Raw genomic sequence first — 25,627 nt, 5'->3', positions numbered from 1 at the left:
CTAAGAACCCATCTAATCAAGTGTGTGGAATTATCTATCAGCGAAGCATTTTTAGCATAGGAAGTGTACACATGTCATGAACCAAAAAGCTGCAATCCAAGGGTATCGACAATGATGACCATCAACACCATGGCGCTCTCTAAATAGCTCAGATGGTTACACGATAGAAAGCATTCACATACTATATAAAGTTATAAATGCACATAGAGATTACATTCATCAATAAGTAGTATTTATCTTTCAGGTACACGTCTGAAAATGTTACACAACTAAAACTCACAGTTTAGAAAATATCATATGAAATACACTTTTTATGTACTAAATAAACTGTGTAGTAATTACAATAATGTTATACTTCTTATATAGTTCTTGGATATATGTGAAACAACATTTTGCTTAGTATAACTACTAGGTTGCCAAGTAGTTGATATTCTTTCTTACCGATAAGTGGCTAACATTTCTACAATAAATCCATGAGCATACCATGAACCCGTAAAGTTGCCTCTAAAGCTTTGTTCTTCTTAGTGGTAGCTCACTGATGTACCAATGGTTAGATGGCATAACACCCATCACCGAACTCCCAACTCCCAACAATATGAACCTACTTATCCTTCTAACTCATGATTACCTTGACACACAATAAAATTTAAATAGGTTCACCAAACACAACCAACAATCTTATGTTTTGTTTTGCTATTACCAGTTAATCTTACCGCCCTGAAAAGTAACCTTGCATTTACACATGTAATCTATCTAAACAATAATTTTGATATAATGTATTCATTGCTAATAAAACATATGAAATTATTAAACTTATCTACTTAACTTACCTGATATGCTTATTATATCCTTAGAAATGCATGAATGTAATATGTAATACTTCTATAGTCCAATGGGAAGCAGTGTCATGGCTCAACAAAATTAGTATGCAGTGATATCATCCTCATATATATTTCTACGAGTAGTTTATACGAACCTCAAATCACTGATTTCTAATAAGTCTTCTCTCCTTTCGGTATCTATATTGGCTTGCTTCAAATTTCTGTAGTATGTAATGACTTTGACAAAGAAAAAACATGAGCATCACAAAAATAAATTATAATTATTTTGTCACGCACATATCGGGTATACAAAGACGCAAGGATAATGAAAACAAAACAAAGTAAAGTCCGAGCTAGAAGACATTCTTCTAATCATATTTCGACACTTACTAATAAAAAAATATAAAACTGAGACACCCTACATGTGCTTCAGGGTCAAGTGCATGGATGGGTGTTTCACTTTATTCCTTTTATGAATGGATGTTTCACTTTATTCCTTTCATGATTGATATTATTTATGCCAAAGTAAGTCCATAAAACTTATTGACTAGCTCGTGCGAATGCACGGGTTGACGACTAGTATTTACTAATTAGATGCATCATATGAGGTTTCACGTTAATCCTAAAAACTAAGCAAATTGTCCATCCAATCTCCAAATTAATTATCTACACCGTTGGATGATATTACTTAGGAGTCCAAGGCTGCTATCCCACGTGCACCTCTTCTAGGGAAAAAAACTTCTCCCTTCCTTAGGAGTCCAAGGTTGTTATCCCACGTGCACCTCTTCTACAAAAATAAACTCCTCCCTCCGAGGCTTCTGTTGGCACAACCCAAAGGAAGAAGAAACACACACGCGAGCTGGAGGTTGAAGAAGGCTCACACAACACACAACACCAACGGGAGAAGAACACACAGAGTCTGGTGCACATGCACTTGTGTTTTTCTCTTTTTTTCTCTCTTGGTTGAAATACACAAAATGATTACAGAGCTTTATAACACAGCTCGCACACACACACGATTAAGCCTAGTATGCATGGCTTGAGTCACTTCCAAGTCCGTGGAGATCGGATCACTCAGCGCATGCCGCAACTAACTGCACCCGCTTATATCTCTACGACAATTTCCTCTCTGACTTGGCCGCTGGGACTCCACGCAGCAATGGTTCATGCCGTTACCACATTCATGCGGATCAGATCAACCCAACGGCACATGTAACACGGCGCCATCACAAATTGACCGTGTACATGCTATCTAAATAGCTATCTCACTACTATAAACCTGCCTGCACACACGCAGTCTCATTCCTACGTGACTACATGGCCGCAACTAGCTAGTAGTGAACATTCCTACATGCCTGACTCAACAAATTCTAAGAAATAAACATGATGAATGCCTACACAACAAGGTTAACTCTAACAGCTTCTTCCTTCACAAATCTAGCCAGCTGATGCACAAAGCCCTAGCGCTGCTTCTCCTCCTCATCTCCTCTCCCTCCTATACCATATGCAGGCTTCCAGAACCAATCATCTAAAGTGATCTAGCCAGCCTCTTCCCAATCCCCTACTATGATCATTGGATCTCCACTATTGCAACACACCAAGGATGATGCAATCCATGTTGGCTAAGAAAGAGATTGTTCAATCTCCTAAGCTTCTATGCCCTGACCAAAGTACGATTCATGTTTGATGATGCAGTGGAGAAGGAGGCACGGCATATTTAGTTTAATCAGATCGGACAACTTATGTACGTGAAGCTTCAGAGTGAAGGAACTATATCAGATTGACTAATGATGTCGTGGTTTAACTCCCCTACAGCATTGGAGGTGATCGCCGGTCAATCATATCCTGACAATCCAGACAAGAAATCTATTATCCTTACATTCGTGATGTATTCTACAGCCGTTTAATTAATCACAGAACTGTTCACATCTTGATCATGTATAGTACGTAGCAAGATGAACCACCCGGGGTGGTCTGCATCTCCTCCAGCAGCATCATGAAATCGTTGTTGCAGCTCTGCATACTTTAATTATTCTTTACATGCAAGGTTGGGATTAACTTTCGTTGTTTCATGGGAATAAGAAACATAGACACGGGAAACCTTGAGTTAATAAGAAAATAAGGTAGTAGGATTTGTCTTTAATGCCAGATTCTATATTGCATGGACCGTGCATTAATCTAGCGTCTTCAATTCATGAATTTATCCGACAATGGTTGATGCAATGAACAACGTGTACCAATGAATGTTTATTGTAGATTCGGTGGCTGCCACGATCAGAAATGCTACTAAAGTGTGATAGACTAGCAGCACATTCAGTTTCGTGGCCTCCAAGGTTAGTGAATACTTGGCACTAAAACTGATCAGAATTTCGTGGCCTCCGACAGCATACTCACAGCAAGGGGAGTGAACCTAGCTCAATTGGTTGGGGGAGTGGATGTGCAAACCCAACACCTGGGTTCAAATCCTCACGGAGACGAATTTAGGTTCGTATTTATTCTGGAGGCCGGGGAAGTGAAATTGTCCCCCATTTTATGGGGGCGAATCATCATCGCTCTTAGCCCCTCCTTCTCCGCCTCTTCCACTCTCGGCTTGTGTGGTCGCGGGATCTGAGGTAACATGGGTGCACTAGTGGAGACAGGGACTATAGTCCCGGCCCGTAAGGGGCTTTAGTTCTGGTTCACCAACCGGGACCAAAGAGGCGGGACTAAAGGCCTAACCTTTTAGTCCCGGCCCTGTTCCAAGCGAGGACCAAAGGTGCTCCACGTGGGCGCCTCGAAGCGTCCTCAGGGGCAGGCCCTTTAGTCACGGGTCTTAACACGGACCGGGACTAAAGGATCCGTCTGTTTAACCCAAAAAGGTACCTTTTTTATTTATTTTTCAAATTTTATTTTTGAATATTCTTTGATTTGTTTTTATGTTTTATTTCAATTTTTAAATCTTTGATTTATTTGACAATTTAATCTCTAATCACCCATCCTCACTACCCTAGCATAGATTACTCATTTCAAATCGTCTAACTTCTCGGCCAGTCACCCATCCTTTCACTGCTTCAGCCCGAGCACACTTAACTTCCTGGTTCTATCGCCCCTAGTTGCCAAGTCTGCACTTGTTGTTCTCCTGACAATAGTAAGCTATCAATCCTAAACAACCTAGGGTTTGATGTCATGTCACATGATTTAATTTTTTGAACTCAAACAATTATTAAAATAAACAAAATAAGTAATAATAATAGTGAATTTCAATAAAAACAACCTAAAGATTTTAAACAAAATTATTTTTTCTTATTTTTGTGGAAAAAACTTCTTTTTGCCATAACTTTTTTTACATTTGGAATTTTGAGCATCTGAGAAAACTTCACCGGGCAAGCCCCGGTGAAATCGATTCCCAATTTTCTCTAGTTTTTTTGATATATTAAAATTTTTTTTGACGTTCTATGCAAAAGTTATGGCCGTTTTACATTTTTCCCTTTTTTTAAAAAACGGTCAAAATTCATATCTCAAAATTTGTGTACCAACTAGGCACTAAAACCTAACTACATCTCAAAGGATTTTATTTTTTGAAGATTTTAGCATTTTTGTTTATTTTCTACAAAACTAAAAAAGACGGTCCAGGGAGGGTAGAGTTTGAAAATTTCAGAATCCCCCTTTAGCCAAGAGTGCAATCATACCCGTCGACTACATTTGCTAGCACCGTCCCCGCCAGAATCACAACTAAGGTTAACAAAGCCAGAGTTAACCCTTTCTAACTTTATTTGCTATGTTGAGCTAAATGACCCTGAAATTGAAAAGAACTATAATGAACTCTGAAAATGTTGAAACTTGGCATGGTATCATCATTTCATCCACATAGCTTGTGCTAAAAAGTTGAGAGGGTTACGACAAAAACTGGATGCACTTCGTATACAAACTGGACCATCTCCTTCGAAGTATCACGGTTTCGGACGAAAACCCATCTGCAAGAACGATATTTTATTTTTTTACTTATTTCAACTGCAGACATTTTATGCATTTTGTGCATTCAATATAAACCATTCAAAACCACATCCTAAATTTTGACCCTTAATAACTTCATTTGCTATTTTTCATGCATTTAATGATTTTTTGACCTAAATGACCTTGAAATTGAAAAGACTGACAAATGAACTCTGAAAAGGTTGAAACTTGGAATCGTATCATCATTTCTCCCACATAGCATGTGCTAAAAAGTTGTGAGGGTTAGGTCCAAAACTGGATGCACTTCGTGTACAAAATGAACAATCTCTTTCGAAGTATCAGGGTTTCGAACGAAAACTCATCTATTGCAAAGGGATTTCATTTTTTTGAACTTATTTGAACTCCATACTTTTTGTGTGTTTAAAATACACCATTTAAAGCGACATCATAAATTTTCAATATTTTCTGACTTCATTTGGTATTTTTCATGCATTTACTTACTTTTTTGAGCTAATTGACCCTGAAATTGAAAAGCACTACAAATGAACTCTGAAAAGGTTGAAAGTTGGCATGGTATCATAGTTTCACCCACATGGCATGTGCTAAAAAGTTGAGAGAGTTACGATAAAAACTGGATGCACTTCGTGTACAAACTGGATCATCCTTCGAAGTATCAAGGTTTCAGACGAAAACCCATCTGCTACAAAGGCACTTTATTAAAATGATTTTAATTCCAGACTTTTTATGCATTCAATATGCACCATACAATAACATGTTAAAATCTACAGAAAGTACTAACTAAAAATAATAAAAAACAACAATTAAATGACTAAAACAACTATATAAGCAACACAATATTGTTTTAATTAAAATCCAAATTTAAATTATTCTAAAAATAACCAAATAAATCTTACTGTGATAACAATCTAACAGATGACTAGGAGAAAAAAGAATTAAATTAAAAACTATTTGTAAACTCAAGTTATTCACAATTTGGGTTTGAAGCAAATTTGAACAAATTCAAATTTAACCCATTCAAATTTAAAAACTAATTGCACAAACAGAAACTAGACAAAATTTTGAATCCAATGCAAAAAGAATCACTCAAAAAAAATATCCTAAAAGATATAAGCAATTTAAAACAAAAACTACAAACAGAAATAAAATTTAAAAACAGGAAAAAATAAAAATACAAAACCCCTTTAGTCCCGGTTCGTGTCTCGAACCGGGACTAAAGGTCTACCCTTTAGTCCCGGTTCAAGACACGAACCAGGACTAAAGCCTGCAAACCCTTTAGTCCCGGTTCGAGACACGAACCGGGACTAAAGGTCCCTTTTTAACCGGGACTAATGACCGACCGGCGCCCTTGCCGTTCGAACCGGGACTAATGCTAACATTAGTCCCGGTTCGTAATAGAACCGGGACTAATGTGTAAATTGAGCTGGGACGGAAGCCCCTTTTTCTACTAGTGGTGGCAACTGCGTCAGGCGCGCCACAGATGCAGAAGCTGATGTGGGCGGCATGGTTCGCAACGACGGATGAAATTTGGCGAGGTACGAGGCAGGAAGGAGTCCTCCTTCTCTCCTTACCCTCAAGATGAGATTCGGCATCATTACAGTACAATCTTGACTCTATTGCCCTTATGGAAATTGGTAGAGATAATTTTACTTCTCAAATCCTTATAACTCTCTCCTACGGTATACACTTTGAATGGCACTGTTTACCACCAAGAGGAAGGTGTGGTGGGATCTTAATTGGGGTAAGGTGCAAAACCGTGGAAGTTCGACATGTGTCCTATGGGGACTTTGCGGTCAAGTTCAGGGTGAGATCAAAGCATGATGGTTTCCAATGGGCACTAGTGGCAGTATATGGTGCTGCACAACCTGAGCTCAAGATGGATTTCTTGGCTGATTTAGTCAGGGTGTGCGGGAAAGAGCAACTCCCGATCCTTGTTGGGGGCGATTTTAATATTGTTTGCCGAAAGATGAAAAGAACAATGATAATTTTGATGCAAGATGGGCATTTATGTTTAATAATATCATTGAAAGTTTAGATCTTAGGGAGATTGAGCTTTCAGGTAGAAAGTTCACATGGGCAAATGCTCTCCCTAACCCAACTTTTGAGAAGTTGGATCGGAACTTAACCATTGTTGACTGCGAATTGAAATCCCCTCTGGTTACAGTAAAATTTTTGCAACGAGCAATCTCCGATCATACTCCGCTGCTTGTGGATTCTGGAGAACCAACCCACAAGGGAAATAAGAATGACTTTTCCTTTGCGCTAGCTTGGTTCGAAAGGGAAGGATTCCTAGACATGGTAGCAAGAGTATGGGACAGTGTCAAGCGAGGGAAATCGAACATGGACACTTGCTAAAATAAAATTAGGCATTTAAGGCAATTCTTAAGGGGATGGGTTAAACATGAAACTGGGATTTATAAGGTGGAAAAGGAGAGACTCCTTAATCTTATAAATCACCTTGATATTAAGGCTGAGCGAGGTTCTCTGCTTGCCTAGGACAAGGCAGACAAGGCAGAAGCTGAACAAAAGCTTAAGCATCTTCTGAGGGAAGAGGAGTTGAAATGGGCAATGTGAGCCAAGGTGCACTAAGTGTTAGAAGGGTATGGCAATACTCAGTTCTTCCACTTGATTGCAAATGGTAGACATACAAAGAAAAAGATTTTTCAGCTGGAACAAGATGAGGGTACAATTGTAGGTCACGACAACATAAAATTGTACATCTCTGATTACTATAAACAGCTTTTCAGTGCTCATGAAGACAACTTCGTGTCTATGGATGAGGGAAGGGTCGATGATATACCTCAACTTGGTGAAGCCGAGAATGAGGTTCTGTCAGCGCCTTTCTCTGAGAAAGAGATGTTCGATGCGATTGGGCAAATGAAAATTAATAAGGCACAGGGACTGGATGGGTTTCTCGCCGAATTTTATAAAAAATGTTGGCACATTATTAAGGATGATTTACTTCCGACGTTCCATGATTTGTTCAATGGCCACCTACAAATTTTCCACATCAATTTTGGAAAAGTCACATTGTTGCCAAAGAAGGAAGGGGTTGTGCGCATTGAACAATACCGTCCTATTTGCTTGCTAAATGTGAGTTTCAAGATTTTCACTAAAGTCCGCACAAATAGGTTGACAAAGATTGCCCATGAGGTCGTGCAACTGAGTCAAACGACTTTCATGCGGGGCAGAAACATACTAGAGGGTGTCGTTGTCCTTCATGAAACACTACACGAAATCCACTCAAAGAAACTAGACGGGGTGATCTTTAAAGTGGATTTTAACAAAGCATATGACAAAGTTAAATGCCCTTCCCTCCAGCAAGCACTACGTATGAAGGGTTTTGATGATGTATGGAGAAAACATGTCGAATCATTCGTAGAAAAGGGTAGCGTTGGAATTAAAGTTAATGATGACATTGGAAATTATTTTCAAACGCATAAAGGCCTACAGCAAGGCGACACTATGTCCCCTATCCTCTTCAATATAGTTGCAGACATCCTGACAATTATGATTGGGTGGGCAAAGCAGGAAGGCCTCGTCGAAGGACTTGTCCCCCACCTAATTGACGAGGGTGTGTCTATTCTACAATATGTTGATGACATTATTCTGTTTATGGAACATGATGTTGAAAGGAAAGAAATATGAAACTGGTGTTTTGCTTGTTTGAACAATTTTCTGGGTTGAAGATCAACATTCGCAAAACTGAACTTTTCTGCTTTGGGAAGGCCAAAGAAGAACAGGATACGTACAGACAGTTGTTTGGGTGTGCCTTAGGTACCTTGCATGTGAGTTATCTAGGTATACCAATACATCATCGGAAGTTATCCAACAAGGAATGGAAGTGTTTGGAGGAACGGTTTGAGAAAAAGTTGAGTTGGTGGAAAGGAAAGCTACTATCTTTTGGTGGTAGGCTGGTCCTCATTAATTCAGTCCTCACCAGTATGCCAATGTTCCTACTTTTCTTCTTTGAGATTCCAGTTGGGGTGAGGAAGAGATTGGACTTCTATAGATCGCGCTTCTTTTGAAAAAGTGTTGAGATCAAAAGAAAACACAAATTATCTAGATGGGATATTGTCTGTAGACCCAAAGAGCAAGGTGGTCTTGGGATTGAGAATTTTGAAGTCAAAAATAAATGTCTTCTTAGCAAATGGTTATACAGACTGTTAGTGAGACTAATGGCATGTGGATATAGATTCTGAGGAATAAGTATTTATATGCTAAAACCTTGGCGGAGGTCACCATGAAACCCAATGATTCGCCATTCTGGAAAGGTCTAATGAGAACGAAGTTGTCGTTCTTTCATAGGACTAAGTTTATCGTTGGGAATGGCCGGACTACAAGGTTTTGGGAGGACACATGGCTGGGTGAGACACCATTAGCCATGCAATACCCTTTTCTATATAATATTGTGCAGCGTAAGGGGGCTTATGTTCCTAATGTTCTTTAGTCTGTTCCTTTGAAAATTCAGTTCAGACCAAGTTTTCAAGGAAATCGGTGGATATCTTGGATTGATCTAGTTAGGAGGCTGATGCCGGTTAACCTATCGGATGAGGCCGATAGACTTCATTGGAAACTCTTTAAAACTGGCATCTTTTCAGTGAAATCTATGTACTTAGACCTAATTGACTCCATGTCGATTCCAAGATCTATTCTTATTTGGCGGATCAAAGTCCCTCTGCGAATCAAAATTTTCATGTGGCTCGTTTACAAGGAAGTGATTCTCACGAAGGATAATTTGGCAAAAAGAAATTGGCCCGGAAACAAAAGTTATGGCTTTTGTAATCAATTAGAGACAATCAAACACCTCTTTCTTGAATGCCCGTTAGCAAAAATTCTCTGGACTTCCATTCATATAGCCTTCAATATCGCACCTCCAACTAGCATCCCAACGTTATTTGGGAGGATGGAATAGAAATCAATGTGGCAAAACAGATTCGCATAGGAGTTTGTGCATTTCTATGTGCTATATGGAATTGCCGAAATGACATGGTCTTTAACAGGATTTATAAAACCAAATTTTTGCAGGTTTTACACAGGGCAACTGCTTTCATTCGTACATGGTGCCTACACACTCCTATGGAGAACAGAGGATGTTTGGCTACTGGATCTACCCGATGGGAGATGGTAGCTCAGGATATCTTCAACCGGTTTGGATGGCGGTCCAATAGTAGAATAGGTGGATAGATTTCTAGTCCTATTTTACGCCGGTTGTGGCTTTCTTTTGCTTTCATTTTTGTACTGTTCAGCCTTTTCTTACGCTGATTCTGGACTGCAGACACTTAATGTTATTTTAAATAAATATGGTCGTATACATCTTTCTGATGCAGAGGCCGGTGGTGACACTACAAGAGATAAGGCCAATTATGACTCCCTATATTGGTCATTGATTCGTCATTGTTGTTGTTTATTGACCATTTTGACCAAATTTACAAGGTCAACGGTTGGCCGTCAAGAATGAACAAACTTGACCTCTCTAACATTTTGGTCACAGAGCTCTATTGACCAAAATGTTGGTTTGGTCATTACCCATTTGTGTGAGCCACGTAGGATCTGACGTGGTTGTGCTGACATGGCATTGCTAGTGACCAAATGGAATCATCATAAATTTCACAGCCCATTTCAATAATCTTGTCTACATGGGCCTCCACCAATACTATTTTATTATTAAAAATTTCTAAATTGTTTAGGCTGATGCATTATTTTGCCGAAAGCATGTATAACTCAGGATAGGCGCATTAAAAAACAAGTACAAAAGAATAAAAGATTGTAAATTAGTTGTATATATTTCATTTCAGTAGCACATCACATGAATTACAATACATCATCCATCGAATCCTCTACACATAAAGATTTAACTCCCAATAGGTGCACAGCAAAAGGGCCCAACAAGTGCATAATCACACATCAACATAGTTCGACAAAGATTGGATGAGAAGCACAATTTTTTATTGATCACACATAACATCAATGATAAACGAAGCTTCTTGTTCCCTCCTCCTGACCTGTCCTCTACTTCTTTTGGGTTCCTCGGATCATCCTGGTAATTCAAATAATCAAACATAAGAAAGCATACAAAATAATAAAATATTATAATGTACAAGTAATAAATAAATTAGAACTATCTCATCCTCCAGCAATGGTAGTGTATTGATCTCTCACCACGCGTATGTTTGCATGTACTAGAGGCTGGGCACCACCTGGTGGCGCCACCTAGGTGGGCCTGTGCGCATTTATCTTATTTTCGCATATTCAGCTGTTACATCTAATAGCACCAATAACACATGATTGATCTAGTATTTTTGCTCCTATCAGTTCTACTTTTGAAGACACATACACATGACTGATAGCTAGCTAACACTAGAGAATTTATCCTTGGGACTGAAGTGCAGCACATGATATGATCATTTCCAAGAGAAGGATAGCACTTGTTCTATCAATACGCAGCCCTTCACGATAAGCAAGAATTTTGTTCTAGTTGATAGCCATTAAAAACTTAAAATCCCAGCATAATGAACCTATCAAAACTAAACATGGACACCATTACTAAGCCCTGTACCATGCAATACAAAAAAAGGGCAGCCCTGTAGCCCATCACAAAATTACAAGAGATCGATTTCGTCAACAAGAAAGATTATCACAACCACAGATTCGAAGACAGAATCATCGGAGTGATAAACAGCACCAGCTACCCATGGCTTGATGGCCGAACCATCAGGGAGAGAAAGAGAGAGGAGACCAAGGACTCACCTAAACTGAGGAAGAGGCGGGCGCCACTATTGAGGTTGTGGAAGCAAAGGTTGTAGAAGATCGCATAACCTAACAAAATCATCCGCGTTATCTGGAAAAAAGAAGATGATGAAGGAAAGCAAGACTATACGAAAAAAACTAATGAAACTCTATCTGGGCTACAATGATAGCTCCTATTTGGAAGGTACAAGAGAAATATATATATACTCGATACAAGCTGGAGTAATAAGTGCACCTAATATGGCATACTATTAAGCATTTCTGTAGATAGAAATAATCATAAAATGAAAAGTAGAATCCATCTGAAGGTACAAGGGAAGAGATAAATCTCATTACACCGTGTCAAAATCTGCATTTTGTTTACATAGTGTTGTGCAGTGAAAAAAACATTGCGATACTACTGTTGTTCAACCTCAGTCCAGATTAGCACTAACACTTAAACTGTCCAGATCATACATGAACTAACAAACAGCCTAGCTAAAGAAAGAAATGGGAATAACTCGTACCTGCAATGTGCACTGCACATACAATGGTTTATGCCTAATACTGTCAACAGGCATATACATAGATCTCATTTTTTTTGGTTTTGGTTGTATGCATAACATTTTAGTTTAACTTAGCACACCATTGATTAACTGTTCTTTTTAGTACGTGGCGTGACTTAACAGTAAAAAGTAGACAATATGCACTATATAGACGATCAAACACTCCTAAATCTGAAGCAGATTTTTCCCTTTATTTTCAGGCTGGAGGACAACCAGTTTATCCAAGGGCGATTGGTTAATCACTAGTCTATGAGGAAACCACGTTCAGCTTGGAACTCAATTACTGAATTAATTGAAGATGGTTAAGAACCAGCACGTTTATTTCCCATTATTGGATTTCTTGCACTGTCGTACAAACAGCCAACAACATTTTCATCTAGTGAAGATTGAAGTTGCGGCATTGGACAAATCCCATAGTCAACATCCATCAATGGAATCCCAAAAAAAGGTGTAAAAATATACCCTTTATAATACATCCGGAACTCAAGTACAAACAAGCCATTTGCTGAGCTGCACTCACCATCTGATGAAATCGGTGCGGCCGGTGCCATCGTCAAGTGTGAAGGACACGTCTGTGTTCTGCTCCGCCTTGCCGTTGACCATGCATCCATAGGAGACTGACCTGTAGATCCCCCAACCCAAATAAGAAAGTGTTTAATAACTCAATTCAAACGAACAACTAGATGAGTAGAAAAGTGTGGGGGGCTGGGTAATTCCTCACTCACGGTAGCTTACCGCTGGATGGAGCTGGATCTGTGCCGGCTGCCGGATGAAGCTGGATCCATGCGCGTCACCGGCGACTTCGGGGACTTTGAAATCCGACAGTCGGTACTACCGCCACCGCTGCCGCCTCAGCTCGAGGGGTGGCACTGGGCCGCCGTATCTCTGGGTCTGATCTGAATCGGGAGGGGCATGGCGTGGGAAGACGGGGAGGGGCCGGCTTGGGACAGATGGGGAGGCACCCGGCTCGGCATAGACGAGGAGGGGCCCGATACGAGGTGGTTTACAGGTTTAGTACCGGCGCCGCCCGTGACGACCTGGAGCAACGCGAGGAGGATAGGTGAACTCGCGGCGGCTGATGGTTTGTACGGGAGATGGGAAATGGGGAACGGGAACTAGGGTTAAATGTGCAGTCTCGAAAATTTTGTCTCCCCGCCCTCGTGACTATAAATTTTCATTCTCGCCGCGCGTGCTTTGTTAGTTTGGTCTATGTTTTCTCCTATTGTTTTTTTACGCTCGTATCGGGTTTATTTTTCTGTTAATGTTTTTCCATGTCTCTTTTATCTTTTCTTTGGACCATACAGAGCGTGTGTATTGTACATAGAAAAAATTATACACATATGTATACATTGTATATTAAAAAATATTTAATAATATATGAAGAACTTTTTATCGCACGATAAAACACATTATATATTTAACAAATGTTCTTCTTATATTTAAATAAGATCATTGTATATTAAAAAACACTACAGTGAACTTTTCTATAAATAGGGAAATACATACAAACATATATGTTCAGACAAACATCATATATTTTTTATCAAACACACCCCTCATCCAACACACCTCTATCTTTTTTTCTTTTTTTTTGAATCGATAGCACTTAATGACCAATTTGTGCAATAGTATCATGACCTAATGGACACAAAAGGTCATAACATTATGGGCTTTGGACCCTCTTAGATTTTCCATGACTAATTTTGGAATTTTGGTCATGGATCAATGACCAATTAAACCACCGTCATTCTTTTTGGTCATAATTGAGCATTTTTCTTGCAGTGTGAGCCTCCTTTTCTAAAAGAAAACATATTGATCAGTGTGTGAGTTATGTGATGCATACAATTAATGGATAAATACTTGGATGCTTGGATTGTGATGTGGAAATATTATCGAATAGGTTTAGTATATGTAAATACATACGCTTAAGCATCGGAGTATTACACCATTTATGCCAGTTTTATTTCTTCATGCAGTTATGCAACTGTTAACATGCACTCATGTTGCCATATTATATGGGATTGTAAGCAACGCATTGCTTGGCCCTCTTTTTTGTTTCAATAGTAAGTTGTTATTGACGTAAATTTTTAACCAAGACAATTTTGAAATATTAAAGTAGAGCAGAAATCTGTAGCTATGTTTTCAATTCAAAAAATATATTTTTTGTAATGTTCTATTTGTGGTTCCCATGTATCCGTGTTGTGGTTTAATTTTATCTTTGGTACACACTAAAGAGTTTTTGAAATGAATGTAGATTAACTGGTCTTAATCTTCCAGCTAGATGATGATGTAGGACGTACCGTGCGATGTCCACTTTTTTGCATTGTAGATGTTAGAGGAAATTGCACCATAAAAAAAATCGATTGTTGTGTACATGGTCGACAACTTTTTCTGCCGATATCATTTATGAGCTAGACCTTTTGTTCAGCTAGAAAATAAAAATTGGTTCACTAACTACAAAGTATTTGCAAGCATGTAACAAGTATCTATATATCAAACTCGGCCAACCAAATTCATATGCTGGAATTCTGATGATTTATGTTTAATTTGAAGCATCAGCATTTAATCCCGTGTTTAAACTTTTATTTGGTCAGTATTATGGAGAAGCAACGAAAAGTGCATGTTATGCAACATTACTGATATGTTATACAGGAGTTCGGGGAGAAGTGCGTTGTTTGAACTGTATCTACTGCAAGACTCCATAAATTATTTAGATATGGATAGAATCTCCAATTCTCCTCCTATAGTAATTATAGATCGTAACCCTCATAGATGCTTATTTCTATTTGTCTAACAGTTTAATCAATTACTCCCATGTACTTGAAGAATATAAGACGTTCTAAACACTACGTGTTGAAGTCTCAGATCTAATTCTGTTATATACTGTACTTCCATAATTATGAACATATAATTAGTTTATCAGGCAATACTATTACGCATTACATTATTTCTATACTAAGTACCTATTCTTAAATGAATTTAATCTGCTTCCTCTAATTTATGACAATAAAAAAAATTAAAGTAGGTGCTACATAATTGGTCGTTGGTAATTGACCTAAAAAACCTGTCATTTCGAGTATATTGGTGTTTAATCGAGGTACAAAGAGATATCGATTGGATAATTTTAGAAGCCTTCTAATTAGGATTACTCTCCTTTAATCTTCCGTATGGAGGGAGTATAATAGCATTTATGAAGCTTTCATAATTCCTTTACGAGTTCTTTCATTCTGATCCCATGATATCCCCTTATTATAAACATAAAAAAACAAGACAATGATTTCCTATAAAATAAAATAATAAGTTCTTACTCAAATAGATTCTAACAACTCATACGTCATAGATGAAGCAATAATCTTTGGTGAGTAATGATTACAAGAAGATTCTTATATGCAATATGCCCAAGATAGACAATGTTTCGATATGCAATATGCTTAAGTATACCTAAAAAAGAATTTATTGTTTCAACGGTCCATCACTTGAGCTTAAATCTACACATTGATGATATTTATCACGCTGCCATAACTATATTTTTCTCATACATGGTTGATTTCACAAGTACAAGCTTATTCCAATAAACATTCGACCTACCAAGAAAAACAACATAATTACAAAATAAAACGGAGATTGATATTAATAGCCCAATTCTGAAATATTTAAGGAGTACTGTTAATGTTTGCCATATACTACCAAAAACAATTACATGATATTATCAATTAGATTACACTTATTGTTTTCTTTAAATATTGTTAATTCCAAAGAAATCCAAGTAAATACAAACATATATCGTAACTTATACCAGGTGTAAGTGCCTATATGACTAGTACTGAAATAATTGTCTTCTGAACAATGTATTTCAGCAATTTTAGTAGGAACAAAAATTCAAATTATTTTAAATTATTTTTTGAACTTTAAAAATATTTAGTGAGATCTCATTCAAATTTGATTGGAAATTTCTTTCCGTTGGCCGAAATGAATACTAAAATAACTGAATTTCACTGAAATTGTTTTGAAACTACAACTCAAAACCATAAGATTGTTACTTGTGCGACCCGGCAGACTTTTGTACAAAGGAAGTTCTTTTGTGACTAGTAAAGCTCAACGTTCTTTCTCACTCGGGACATATATGATACCTCTCTAGCTTACTAAAACAGCTCATTTAGTTGTGTCAAACATAGAAGATTTTTCTCGTACAAGAATATATAATGAGGATGCTCTTAATTCTAGGTTAGAGGATAGTATGCTCATCAATTTTCTGGTCCGTCAGGATTTCCCACTCCTATAAAGGATCAGTAGATGCATATCTCCAAGGCAATGCAACGTGCGTGTTTGAGTGTTTGTTTGGGGGGGGAGAGAGAGAGAGAGAGAGAAAGATGGAACAACAATAATGAGTAAGATGTTGCGTGTGTGTGTGTGTGTATACCATTAAGAATGTGAGGCATCCGAGAACAAATCCATTATCCTACCGGTTCGTGACACTGAGACCTGGCATGCTGCCTTTGATCACTAGCCGCAGAAGACACGGGACGCCATCTTTCTCGAGGGTAGCGTGTCAACACTCTTAAGGTGACCCTAGTCAACATAGACTCACACGCCAAGCGGGCCAAGAATGCACCACCCTTACTCTTGACCCAAAGAGTGGGCCTGTTGAATGTTGGTACTAGGAGGCCTGAAGCTGAAGCAGTGGACGAGCCTAGAGGAACAAGATGGCATGCAAGACCAACACACGTTTCGTAGAGGATGAGTGGGTGAACCATGCAAGTATAACATCATGGGACGCAAGCCACTGACGACATCCAAGATTCGATTAGGCGAACAGAGGCAGCTCTCCTCTTCCCACCAGGGCTCTGAATCCTGTCTCCTTCTTGCTTTTCCCCAACTCATCAAATCTATGCCTATAAACAATGATTGTATTCCTTGCAAAAGAAAATTGAATGTATTCAACCACCATAGCTGCTCAACAATAAACGAAGAGCGTATTCGTGAGTAGCCAACACCGAGTCATGTAACCTTGCTCTACACCTTGGCGGTAGCGATAGCAATCAGCTTGGACTGGAAGAAAACGGCCGAACCGCTGGGAAACGAATGACTTGTATGTGTGCCTGGAACTCGGGACATTTGTACCGAAATGTAATCTAGATTGCGTGCTACTCCTGAAGGTTAGGAATGTAATCATGCTGGAGTCCCGTTTAGGAATTGTGGACGTACTTGTATGTGTGCGTGATGGATATTAGCTAGCGTGTCTAATACCGAAGAAGGCACGAGGCCCGCTTTATATATGAAGGACGTAAGCAACGATCAATCGCCATACAACTCAACACACCCCACTCGGCACCACAATGCACACACACAATACAAAATACAAGGACCAACTCGACGGAGAAGCCGGTCAAGGCGAACCGGGAGCTCCAAGATGACGCCTCTAGGAAGGACACGACAAAAAGATGCCGCCACCGCCCGATCCAAGAATCAGGGTGTCCTAGAGCAACAAGGAAGACGAAGAAGAGCTGCGATGACGCTTTCAAGAACGGGACGACACCATCGGCGCCGCCGCCGTTGACTAAGCATAGCCAGAATAGGTTTTCACCCTCACACACCTTCTCCATCACCCAAACGAAGTACACCCGCATCACCGTCACCGGCCGCCGCACACAAACCATCATGCCGTCGGCACGACCATGGTAACCCGTCCACACCCTAGTCGCGAGCTCCGCCCATGAGCACTGCCGCACCCACCACCAAGGCTACTGCCATGGGATCCAAGACCCCGACACTGCCCCACCAGAGATATCCAACTACGGCGAGCAAAGAGAAGGGTGAAACAATCAAATGACTGGAAAGTACCCCTCCCCTCTACCATCGCTCCCACAAGCCTAGCATTGTCGGGCCCGGACTCACTCCCCTCCCCCTCCACTCGCCACCGCTAGTGCACTCCGCCAGGGAAAGCCTGGTCGGTGGTGGGGGCGGCCGGGTTTCTCACTCCCTTGTAACAGTGAGCTGCACATCAACCTAATAATGAGAATTCGAGCAATCACAATCATAAGTACCTTTACCATTCCACTCATGTCACTGTAGCACAATTCTGAGGTACTGGTACGATGAAATTTTAGCTTTTAGACTAATAAGCAATCATCAACTAGAATTATTTCCAAAGACCATAGAAAATCTGAGCCATCAAATTCTAACTTTTATGATTCCTAATTGTTGCAGATTAATTATCTTTGTTCTATTTATTTTGCCAAAAGGTTTAACATACTAGCTGATCTTGGATGGCATGATATGTGCTCGGATCAGTGTCGCAACTTTACCCCCCACTAACAGTCATGTACAAGCACATATACAGTATTCTTTCCTCTGCTTGATAACAAGAAGACCACCAGCTACATTTATTGGCGGTTCTCCCTGCAGCTAAATGATCCTTCCAGAACTTTCTTCTTACCGAAACCACTATGCTCGTCCATACCCCAAACAAAAGCACCGACTTTAGAATCCAGAGCCTAGGACAATGATAATTATTTGATGAATAATATGATTTCAAATGGCATAGGCCAAGTGGCAGGAGTGCATTGCGTGTGTCGCCCTTTCTTGACAAAAACATGTAACATTTGCTCAAGTCTTCCGCACTTTTCTGTCAAGATAACAATTGTGGACATTTTTTTGTACATATGCTCATGTATTTGAGTTGTTAGTGGTTCTCACTTCAGTGAATTTTTCTAAATTTCATCAACTTTGTTAAATACTGAATTAATTGTCTTCCGGACAAAATAGTTCAGCAGTTCGTAGTAACAAAAAATCATTTTTTTAATTACTTTTTGAATTTTCAAAATATTTAGGTAGGTCTCATTCAAATTTAAATGGAAAATTCTGTCATTTGGACGAAATGATAACTGAAATAACTGAATTTCGTTGAAATATTTTTGAAACTGAAATTCAAAACCATAACATTGTTACTTGTGCGCCCTTGCAGACTTTTGTACAATGGAAATAGTTTTGTGACTTGTTAAGCTCAATATTCTTTCTCACTCATGACATATCTGCGATCTCTCTATCTTACAAAAAGAGATCCTTTAATGGTGTCACACATATCAGATTATTCTAGTTTAAGAATATATAATATGCTCATCATTTTTCCCGTCTGTAAGGATTTCCCACTCCTATAAAGGATGCACTAGGTGCATATCTCCAAGGTAATGCAATGTGCGTGTGTGTGGAAGAGAGGGAGGGAGGGAGGGAGACAGCTATAAAGAGTTAGATGTGTGCGCTTGTCTGTGTCTATGTGTGCCCGCAGATGTGTGCATCCCATTGAGAATGTGAGGTATCCGAGAACAAATCGAGACCTCACTTGCTGCCTTTGATCACTAGATGCAGAAGACAAGACGGTCCATCGTTCTGGAGACCCTGGTCAACACGGAACTACAGGGCTGAATCACACAGCAAGCGGACCAGGAATTCACCACCCATACTCTTGGCGCAAAGAGTGGGGAAATCACAAGTTGAGGAGTACACCTTTCAACGGTTACTTCTACCTTAATATACTACGATAGGTGGCGCATTTATTGTATGCCACTTGTCGCAACTGGAGAGTTTTTTCTTTTTTCATAGACCCGTATTTTTAAAATATTTTATCTCCTAAACCGTGCGTTCAAATCTTGAACTGTTTTCACGGTTGGGTTTCTCGCGTCGAGATCTTTAAAACTAGATCCCATGTCGATACGTTTTGATAATCTTTTTTCCACAAAAAAACGGACGAAAAAAACAGGCGTTCTTTTTCCTTTTCCGAGAGGCACGGTCGTGCCTCTCGCGGGAAAAAAAGAGAGCAGAAAACATGTTTTTTTTCTTTTCGAGAGGGACGGCCGTGCCTGTTGCAATAACAAAACCGTTCCTATCGCGGAAGCAAAACCGTGACTCTCATGAAAAAACAGAGATCAAAAAAGGCGTTTTTTTTCCTTTCCGAGAACCACGGCCATGCCTCTCGTGATAACAAAACCGTGTCCGACTTCATTTGAACCGGAAGAATACACGTACTCCATCAGTTCAGAAATATAAAATATTTTTAATATTTCAATATAGACTACATACAGACTGAAATGAGTGAGCAACATACTAAAACATGTTAATATACTAGTATAAAATCTTATATTTGGGAATGGTGGGAGTACTATCGATGTTCCTCCTTAGGTTAGTGCTGCGCATGAATCCCTCCCCGCTATAGATTTTTGTTCACCTCGTGATCTTCATGCTTCAGATGCAATGAAACTGACTCATTTCATAACGGTCTTTGTGTTGAACTTCCACGATTTGATAGGAACAAGCCCCACCTCTAGGAAAGGAGATGCATACACTACTTCCACCTGTGAGAAATACCATCGTCTTGTTGGATCATGGTCGATTTAGCTTGATTTTAAGGTGCGGCCACCCATGACTTGATCCGACGCAACACTTCTACCCCCAAACCGGTTCGGCCGTTCAGCCAGGTGAGTTATAGCAGATTACACACAATCTGCATTCAAGTAGAAAGTGTTTTTCTGCTCCCGAGCTCAAATGAGCTCGGGTAAATGAGCTCGGCTGAACAGTAAAGTTAGAAAATATTAAAATTAGCTTAAAAAATTCTGAAATTTTTTGTGATAGACATTGACAAAAGTTTTAAATGCTTGCAAAAATTCGTCATAAAATTACATTTTGCAAGCATTCCGAAAATGCTACATTGAAAAGAATTTTGGAGTACTAAATTTATTTATTTTTCCATTGAAAAGAATCCAAGGGTGTATGATAAAAATGTCCACGAGATCATCAATAGAAGGCTTCACTTCAATAACACACTACTAGGGAAAACCCTAGCAGTAGCGCGGGTATTTGGTGTATCAGTAACAGCGCTACAGCTAAAGCTTATCAGTAACGCATCTTGACATACGCTGCTACTATCCCTACTTAGCAGTAGGGCTTTTTGTACCCGCTCTACTGCTAAGTGTATCAGTAGCGTGTTTTAACACGCACTACTGTTACTTTAGCAGCAATGTTTTCCTGTCCAACGCTAAAGAGCGCCGCTACTATATTTTCTCTTTTTTTTCTACGTATTTACGATGTTTCTATACATGTTTCATACAGTATTTTAATCATATCATAAACATGCAATATGCTCATCATATCATACACATAATAGCCTCATCATATCATCCAACACAAATCATGTCGTCACGTCATAATCACGATATAGCTATACAAGTTACATGACATGTCTCATCATACATAATGTAGTACTTCTTGAGGCGTCGGTTCGTCTCCCCCTAGTAATGGAGGAGCCAAATTATCGTGGCCCGGTTTGACACTGGCCACGGAAACCTTGAAGACGTCAGGGTGGATTGGACGGCTGTGGAACAACTGTTCCTTCGGCTTCATTATCGTTGCCTTCCCCACGTCCACCTTCTGGCCGCGTATGGTGTACAATATGGTGCGCGGAGTAACGTGGGCCTGCAAAGACATGTCTGTGACATGAGACATCCGAAAGGCAACGGAAACGGGAGATTACACATTTATTGAAGAGGGCCGGTGTGACAGGTACTGTGAGGTAGTCGAGCTCAGCCAAAGAAGAAGCACCGCCGAGCACGTCCATGACGGAGGACGGGCTGCTATGAGCAGGTGAGGGAGCCGGTGCAGGAGCTGGTGCAGGAGCAGGTGCGGAAGCCGGTGCAGGAGCTGGTGCAGGAGCAGGTGCAGGAGCCGGTGCAGCAGCAGGTGCTCGTGCAATGCTAGTTGAGCTGCTCCCGAAGAAGTTGGAAAGGGGAAAGTCTGCTGCCTCTTTATTTGGATTTTGCCTACCCCACCTGACGATATCTGGAACCAAGATACCATACGAAGCTGCAATCTCCTGTTTTGCGGCAGCTACCGCTACTGCGACCGCAATCGCAACCTTCTTGTCGATGTTTTCTTCATTTAACCTCCGTCTTTCCTTTCTCTCCTCCGTGGTCTCACGGTAGTACTTCTTCCAAGTGGCACCGTCTCCAACGTCGTGCATGCGTTCATACGACGGTCGAGTGTCCACCCGGAGTCCTTTCAATATGTTCAAGGCCCGGTTGAATGGGTTGTTGCACTTGGGCCTCGCCAACGCCTCCGACAGCGAGTCACTTTCGGCCACGATCCTGTGTTGCTCTCTCTGCAAAAGGAACAAGGATCGTTCACAAATATGACTAAACGTGCAGTCGAATTGATCAGAAGCTAAAAATTACCAACAGTCTCATGAACTCCGTCGTGACCGCGTCCGTCTCGAAAACCTTCTTCACTGGGTCCCAATGATACCGGGCCCTGAGGACGTCACGCTCCTGCGGGACGGTGAACTGAGCCAAGGGGTCTGGGATGCCCAGACTTTCGCGTTCCGCATCCTCCTTGGCTATATGGACCTGTTATCCTTGTAACCATGGCTTCCGACGTGGTGACACCCCATGTTCCTCTCTTGAAGCCCCTTCATGTACTCCGACTTTTCTTTGGCAGCTTCGGCAACGCAAGCCGCCTTGAATATTTCAAACTGCTCTTCCGTAATTGTCGGATTATCCTTTACAATCTCGGAGTAGGGTTCCTTTTTGTCAATGATCCTTGCTTTCACCCTTACTTTCCAGGCGGACAACGCGCCGGTAAACATGCCCATGGCACGTCTGTTTATCTTCTTCATTGCCGGGTCTTTATCTGGATTTTTATAATTGATTTCGTCCCGGCCCGGGAACAAGAACACCTGGTGCAGCTTCGTTAGGAGGGACTGCCTCCATAGTTTCGCATCGTTGATGGTGACGGTTGCCCGTAGGATGTAGCCTATTTGATTGCCGAAGCACGCACGCACTTCCGCAGGCTCGTTTGGCTCAAAATTGTCGTCATCCACCTCTGCGACCACCAGTCTAGTAGTGATGAGCTTGTTTGGGCGTCGTTGCCTCTTTGGTTTCGGTTCTATACCGGCTTCGCGAGGCTCGGTGCCGGTCTCGGTGCAAGTGTCAGTCTCATCGCCGGTCTTGGCGCCGGTGTCAGTCTCGGCTCCGATGTCAGTCTCAGCGCTAGTGTCAGTCTCGGATGTGACAGGTGGGCCCTGCAACAACCGTTGCTCATCGAGAAGGTTCGAATAGGCGTCTGACGCCGCGTAGACGTTGCAATCACCAGAACCCTCTCCTTCATCGTTGCTAGCCATGTTTCCTATGATTCAATCTAGTCAATTAATTCTAGACCTAATAAAATGAATAATGACATAAAAAAGGTCAATGTTTTACAGGAATGTTGATTCATTCCTGTTGCGGCAAATCCCGGGCACTCGATATTTCCTAGTTTGTAGCACAAGTCATGCCAAAATTCACGGAAAATTTCGGCATGACCTTTGCTACAAACTGGACAAATAGAGCGCCTGAAATTTTCCGGAACGAAATGAATCAACCTTCCGGAAAAACATAGGTCACTCGGAATCATTCCCTGCAAACAACAAAAGGCCACTTGGGCATAATCGAACCACTTCAATGAAAAGATATAACATGACAACTTCGAAGGAAAGAAAATAAACTAACTAGAAGAACTCGGAATTTTCTGTTTTCTTCTTCTTCTTCTTCTTCTTCTTCCTCTTCTTCTTTCCTTCTTGTTTCTTCTTCTTCTTCTTCTTCCTTCTTTTCCATTTTCATCTTCTTTCTCCCCTTCCTCCTCCTCTTCTTCTTCTCCTCCTCCTCTCCTCTTCTCCTCCTATTCTACTCTTCTCTTTTTTTCTTCTTCTTCTTATTCTTATTCTTATTCTTATTCTTCTCCTCCTCCTCCTCCTCCTCTTCTTCTTCTTCTTTTTCTTCTTCTTCTTCATCTTCTTCTTCCTCCTTATACTTATTCGTCTTGTTCTTCCTCTTTTTTCCTCCTTTTCTACTTCTTTTAATTATGACTAATTAACTAACACATATCAGTAATCTAATCTAATCTAGCACTAAACCTTACAGCAAAAAAGAAGAAAAAAACAGAAAAAAAACTCACCGGAGGGCGCCGGGGTGCCGGGCGGCAGAGTGCAAAGGAGGGCGCCGGGGTGCTAGCGAGGGGGTCGCCGGCGCTGGGCAGGGGGCACACGAGGAGGGGGGTCACCGACGCGGGGGAGGTGAGGCAGCCGGTGAGGCTGGGGCGGCAGTCGGGAGGGAGCGGGTGGGAGGGTGTGGCGCATGAGGAGGGGGTCGCCGGTGCTGGGCAGGGGCGCACGGGGAGGGGGGTCACCGGCGGCGAAGTGGGGCGAGGGAATTTGGGGAAGAAGTGGTGGCCGGGGGGGAGGGAGAGAGAAACCGCATGGGGTTAAGTCAAAAGTAACAGTAGAGCGGGTAAGGAGACAACGTTAGCTATAGCGTTGTTTGCAAAGGGCCCTACTGCTATTTTCTTTTGTTTTTCATTCTATTTTCTTTTCATTAGCAGTAGCGCTTTTTTTCAGAAAACGTGTTGCTACAATAAACTTAGCGGTAGCGCGGTTTCGACGCACGTGCTACTGGTACTCGTAGCCTACCGGCTTAGTAGTAGGAATTTTAGTAGTAGCGTTTTTCCTAGGACACGCGCTGCTGCTACACACTTATCTGTAGCGGGGTTCAGGTGCACATGTTACTGGTAATTAGCAGTAACGCTTTATTTTAACAAACGCTACTGGTAATATTCTGTGTATAAGCTTTTTCCTAATAGTGACACTTTATTGAAGAGTTGATTGATCACCTGTCGTCCATCTGCGTGTGAATGTTCAGAGACTAACCAACAGTCTCGGGTTTTATGGTCGTTTGCAACACTTGGTACCGAGGGCCTGTTTGATTCACAGCCATGACACGTCTGACCAAATTTTTGGTAGTTTACCAGAGCGATGACCAACGTTTTGTTTGGATCCGATTATTTGGCTCGCCCCATCCTTCCTTTTTATTATGCAGCTAATTATATGGCAAGGCGCCGGCGCCATTTCGTCTGCCAGTATTCTAGCAACCCATTGATTGGCAGGGTGACCCCAGGCACAATCGAAATGGAACCTGAAGCTTGGCTTCTCACTATACGACTAGTGGGAACATGGCAAGTCCCCAATCTCTTTTCCTCGTCGGTTCACGGAGTACCCATTCCATGATACTCCCTGCATTTACTTATACAAGATCATTATAAAAAATATATTTTGCATCTATATAAAGCCACTAACAGTAATCACAGCAAAAGTTAATAGTGTTTTTTCATACTACTAATGAAAAGAAAATACAATAAAAAACAAAAGAAAATAGCAGTAGTAACTTAATAGTGGAACCGACTGCTGAAAATTTCCATCGTTTCCCCGCGCAACCAGCAGTCAGTCCGTCCACACGACAGAAAGCAACTCGGGGGCGTCGTCTCGCGCCGCCACCGGCCCCCATCTCCGCCCCTCCCCGCGTCGTCACCGGCCAACCCTCCCGCGCCGCCACCGGCCCCCTCTCCGCCCCTCCCCGCTTCGCCGCTGTCGGAGGGGACGCAGGCGAAGCCCCGCGCGCCCCGGGGATGGCGGCGGGGGGGCCCTCGCGTCGGCCCTCGGGCTCTGGCGGCGGCGCCCCGCGTCGGCGGCTGCGGGATCCGGCGAGA

Source organism: Hordeum vulgare, chromosome 3H (assembly GCF_904849725.1).
Source record: "Hordeum vulgare subsp. vulgare chromosome 3H, MorexV3_pseudomolecules_assembly, whole genome shotgun sequence".
Lineage (NCBI taxonomy): Eukaryota > Viridiplantae > Streptophyta > Magnoliopsida > Poales > Poaceae > Hordeum > Hordeum vulgare.
The sequence above is the reverse complement of the archived record's forward strand: the minus strand, read 5'-3'. Positions refer to the sequence as shown.